Raw genomic sequence first — 5,543 nt, 5'->3', positions numbered from 1 at the left:
CTTGTGTTCAGCTAACTTTAAAGGACAAATAAAAGATGTAAAATTGAGTGGGTGCCACTATTTTGTCTAGCTAGGCATTAATCCTATTGATTATTTACTCCCCCAATTCCATGAAGTAGGTGAAACATTCTGATTTTCCTTTCTTACATTAGCAAAAAGCAAACTGAGAAGATCCAAGGAAAGGTCCTCACTTTCATCTTACACTCTATTTGTTTCACTGAAAACCTTCTATATAAATAGTTTTCCACATTTTTTTGTGTTTACATTTTTCAATGTTCGGTAACACAAAAAAAATGGTCAATAAAATATTATCTTTAATCGACGAAAAACTCTAATAAAAATGAGGCTTATTTTCTATTAGATGTTTTCCATTTTTTTTTTTTAAACAATCTCTCACTAACACATCACATCTCCTATAAATATTATCTTTTTCTTTAACCTTTATAGTCGCTTGGAAATTGAAATTATTTTGGTGCCTAATCTCTCTCACAATCTCACAGTAAGCTTTCTCAATTTTCTCTCTTCCCTTTGCTTTTTATCTCCTCCCATGCTCTCACTATCTCTCCACCTCTGGTCTCTCCTCTTTCCACAGATTTCTCTTTCTCTGTCTCTCACGGTTAACAACTCTTCCTTGCAAAGGTATTTATTCCATTCCTCTCTACCAAAACCCTAATTTTATTATATAATCAGTGTTCTTGTTTGGTGGTTTTTTTTCCAATGTTGTGTTAGTGGTTTTTGAGGGTTTAGTTTTGTTCAACTCTCTATTTTTATTTTATTTCTATTTGTATATGTTGGTTGTACACATATTTGATTGAAGGAATCAAGGGAGGATGGCTAGGATAGGGTGGGTTTTATTTGAGCTTGATTTTATTTCTTCTCGGTTTGATGGATTCCTGTCTAGACTACTGCAGAATTTTGAGCTTGCTTTTATTTTTTCTCACTGTGAATTATGCAAATTGTGTAATGTCCTATTAGTAATATTAGATTCTTATCTTAATGTCTGGGGAATAAAAATGATTAAACAGTTTTTTTTTTTTTTTTTGGTTGTTGTTGTCCTTGTATTGAGAAAGTTACTCATCTGCCAATTGGAAACTGGGGGGTGAACTAACTCGGACATGTCAACACAGCGAGTACAGAGAAAATGTCCCTCCTTCACCAAACAAAGTAACATCTCCATATTAGATTCATGTCTTAATGTCTGGGGAATTGGAAATATTAAAGAATTTTTTTTTTTTTTTAATTGTTGTGGTCCTTCTTGTATTGAGAAAATTCCTCATTTGCTAATTGGAAATTAGGGAGTGAACTAACTCAGGCATGTCAACACAGCAACAAGTAAGAGCAAATGTCCTTCCTTCACCATCTATTACCCTATCAATTTTTAGCCTTTAATAACAAACTATAAAGTTATTGTTTCTAGTACTTATGGAGTGATGATGTTGTTACCTTTTAGTTTAGCCTCATCAAATTTAAAGTGGTAAGTTTTTTATGAAGTGTTTTCTTTAAGTACTTATATATATGAGTGCTTTCTTTAAGTACACATTTAATTCATAATCATAAATTTTTTTTTTTTTTTCTGGAATATAGATGGATAACCCATCACTTCCTGCTGTCATAATGGAGGCAACTACATCCGTTATTGCTTTGGGTGTTGTTCTTTTGAAAGGGCTGAGATCTAGGAGAGTTATACCTAGAGAACCTCATGTCAATCGAGCGTATGAAAGATAGACATATATGAATGATATTCTTTGTGTTAGGACATATGTTTTAACTTGTTTAAGAACATATGTCACTTAGTTATGTAAATTGGTTAATCCTTTGACAAAACGCACTCTGCTTGTAATTGGGTAGTTCTAGGTGTTTTTAATACTTCAAGAAACAATGTTTCAAGGTCAAGTGTTGAAGTCATCAAGTCTGTCCAAGAGAAAGCAAGTTGAAGTGCAGAATTTTTAAACCTCGACACCTCTCGATAGCTACCTCGACACCTGCTATCTGTCGAGAATTAAAAAGTCAGAATTTCAATCTGATTTTCTTGGGATCCGTGAATATGTTTTTGGGCTTTCTTTTCTTCTAACCTTAAACATATAAAAGGATTATTTTAAGAGCCGTTTTGTGTGACACAAGTTGTATTATCATTGAGCAATCTCTGTTTATGCAAATTGTGCTCAACAGACAAGGTTCTTGACCTAGTTCATCTTCCATCAAGAAGTTGCTGTGTATTTGCACCATAGGGTTTTGTAACCAAGCATCTTCCTGCTATTCATCACGTGGATGAACTGAAGAACTTTGCAGCCAACCATTCTTCCTCAAGTTGGTGTTCTGAAGTCGCGTACTTGGATCCGCGCATTGGTTAGTCACGTACTTGGGAGCCGTGCATCAAAGGTGGAGACTGTCACTACAGATCAAGTCCAATTGGGTATTGGGGTAAGGGTTCAACTGTAGGTTGGTAAGGTACTTGGGATTCCTTTCTTGTAACCGCTTGATTTGATAATAGTGGAGTTTCGAGAGTGGTGACCTGAAAATCACCCGGTGGGGTTTTTGCCGTTAGGGTTTTCCCCATTCGTAAACAAATCACCGTGTCATTTATTTTTCCGCTGCATATTTAGTATTTGGTGATTTGTTTGTGCTTCCACGTATTTGCATGTTAAATTGATTAATTAACAACTTGGCTAATTAATTAATTATTTAGGGTTAATCACAAGGGGTCATTCAGATTGTGACCTAACACTTTGTAGAGATGATACGCATTGTCTCCATAATATAAGGATGAGACCTATTGCTTTTTATGCGCTATGTAAAAAATTGAGCAAGAATAATCTACTTCAAGAGACCATTCATATGTCCATTAAAGAACAAGTGTTAATTTTTTTACACACTGTTTGGCATGATGTGAGATTTTGAGTTGTTGGTGGGAGGTTTTGTAGATCAATTGAGCCAGTGCACCAATACTTTAGGCATGCCCTTAGAGCAGTTTTATAATTATAAAAACACATGATTAGAGAACCTGACAAACATACACCCTTGGAGATAAGAAATAGTAGCAAGTTTAACCCCTATTTCAAGGTAAATTCCAAAGGCTTTCATTTTCCTTTTTTTTAAACGTATAAAGATATAAGATAAATGTAACTTATATTGGTTGTAATTAGGATTGTGTGGGAGCTATTGATGGAACTCATGTTTGTGCATCTGTTCCAATTCAAATACAAGGAAGATTTCACAACCAAAAAGATGGAACAACACAAAATGTCCTCACTGCTGCTACCTTTGACTTAAAATTCACTTATGTATTAGTTGGTTGGAAAGGAAGTGCACATGATTCACGTGTCTTAAATGACGCACTCTCTAGGCAAAGGAGTTAAAAATTCCTGAAGGTATTAGAGGAGTAGAAAGTGATTTTATTATGGATAATAGCTTTTGGAGTGATTTCTTTTTCTTTCGACTATAAATTTGTAGGTAAGTATTAACTTGGTGATGTTGGTTATGAAGTTTGGAAAGGAATTATATCCCTTTATTGTGGTATTCGTTACCATTTGAAAGAGTTTAGTGATAACCCGCCAAGAAATGACAAAGAATTATTCAATCTTCGCCATTCTTCTTTACCCACAAGCATTGAGCATTGTTTTTGGGTTTTGAAGAAACATTTTCATGCGTTAGATGCAAAACCTTTTTGGTCATTCCCAACACAAGTGGATGTAGTCTTAGCTTGTTGCATAATTCACAATTACATAATAGGAGACTCAATTATGAGCAATGGGCTTCGGGGTAGTCTACTTGCAAATGAAAATACAAGTAGAAGAGTCCAACAATCACAAAGGGAAGTCCAAGAAGAAAATAGAGAATGGGAAACGGGATGATATTTGTTGTGACATGTGGGAGGATTCTAATGCTATGGAGTGATTTCATACTCTTCATATTAGCTGGTTGTGTAATGGATTTTTTTGGTTTCATATTTTCAAGACTTCTATGTTACAATTATTTTTGTTTGTCATGGACATCCCCAATTCATATTTTGTATTGAATAATTTTTATATTCTTCTTTCATTTTGTCTCTTTTTTTTTTTCTTTTTTTTTTGTGAATATCATTGTAATAGAATTGCAATGAGAAATAAAAAAGGATACTCAAAAGGTCAAGGATACCAAGACCAACTTTAGGTGGTCACAACCAATGCAGAATTTATTACTTGAGATTCTTGCAGATGAGGCTCTTCATGGAAATAAGCAATCGAACACATTTAAACATGCACCATATGCTAAAGTAGTTGAAGCAATTATTGAGAAATTTATGATTGAATGTACTCCAAAGCATGTGGAACATCGCTTTAAAACACTCAAAACGAATTTGAATACAATTGCATTGCTCCATGATAAGAAAAGTGGGTTTGGATGCAATGATAATTTGAAAATGATCACAAGTGATAGGGTAGTGTATGATGAAGAACTTGAGGCAAAAAACTTTTTATTATTTTTATTTTATAGGTAGAGACTTTTTAGTTTGTATCATTGTAAAGTTTAAATCTTTTCACTATTCTTATTGCTCTCATAATAGTTTATGACTCTTTTCCTTCTTCTTTTTTTATTATAATTGTTTATTTTCCTTTCTTTACACAGGTACATCCCAATCATGTACAATTTCTAAACAAGAAAATTGAGATGTTTGATGAAATGTCTTAAATTGTGGGTAAGGATACAGCTTCAGGAGGTCTTTCCAAGAGAGTTGGTGATATAGGTGTAGAAGCATTGGATGACTCACCTTCGCTTGTTGATGCTGATGTTGATGACGTATCCAAAAAGAAGCAAGCTAATCTTCACATGTGACCTCAAATGAAACAAGGTCTCACAGGAAATGAAGTCATGCTACTATGATTGAAGATGTTTTTTACCAAGATTTGTCTATACAACTTGGTAAGGTTGCTTCTGCAATAGAAAAGATTTCTGAAAATCAGCTAAATTTTGATAGTCTTTATGAAGAAGTTATGAAGATGGATAGGTTTGAGGTAAATAGGATTGCATCTGCATTTGACCATTTGAATGGGGATGAAAAACAAGCAAGGCCATTCATGTTGAAAAAATGACAAGCTCTGTGGCTGCAGAACTTCTTTGACAACTATTTAAGCCAATTTTGATTATGTGGGGGCATTTTTGTTAGAATTTAGGCATTTCTATTTGGAGAATTTGGCATTTTGGTATTTATCAAACTATTTGGTGTCTGGTTTGTAGGTTTCTAGATCATTTAATGGGGCATTGGTTTGCAACTTTCAGTCCTTTTGTTTCATAGGCATGTGGAACTGGGTGCAACTCTCAGTCCTTTTGTTGGCTAAAAATCATTTTAATTTGGAATCATTGGTTTGCCGTTGTTACTAGTGGATACTGATTGCTACTTGACCATGGTATCAAAAAACAAAAAAAGAATGACTGTCAGTCTTTGAGATAACTTCCTGCTACTTGACCAGGTTTGACTGAATTGATCCAGTCATACTTAGAATTAGGAGTCAAGATTACGTGAATCAAATTAATGCAAGACACTCTTGTTCATTGCTGAAGCTTAG

General features: G+C 34.2%; 1 long non-coding RNA gene across 2 annotated transcripts; it reads left to right on the top strand.

The window, feature by feature from the left end:
- Positions 1-400: 400 nt before the first annotated feature.
- LOC111994362 (uncharacterized) lies at positions 401-5,255 on the top strand. 2 transcript variants are annotated; one of them, XR_010623580.1, is made up of 3 exons: positions 401-499; positions 593-639; positions 4,606-5,255. It is a non-coding gene; the product is annotated as an uncharacterized LOC111994362 (long non-coding RNA). The 2 variants fall into 2 exon arrangements; XR_002881070.2 differs by having other exon boundaries at positions 401-639.
- Positions 5,256-5,543: the final 288 nt, after the last annotated feature.

Source organism: Quercus suber, unplaced genomic scaffold, assembly GCF_002906115.3.
Source record: "Quercus suber isolate HL8 unplaced genomic scaffold, Cork oak 2.0 scaffold_345, whole genome shotgun sequence".
NCBI lineage: Eukaryota > Viridiplantae > Streptophyta > Magnoliopsida > Fagales > Fagaceae > Quercus > Quercus suber.
Note: the sequence above shows the minus strand (reverse complement) of the source record. Positions and strands in the feature narration are given on the sequence as shown.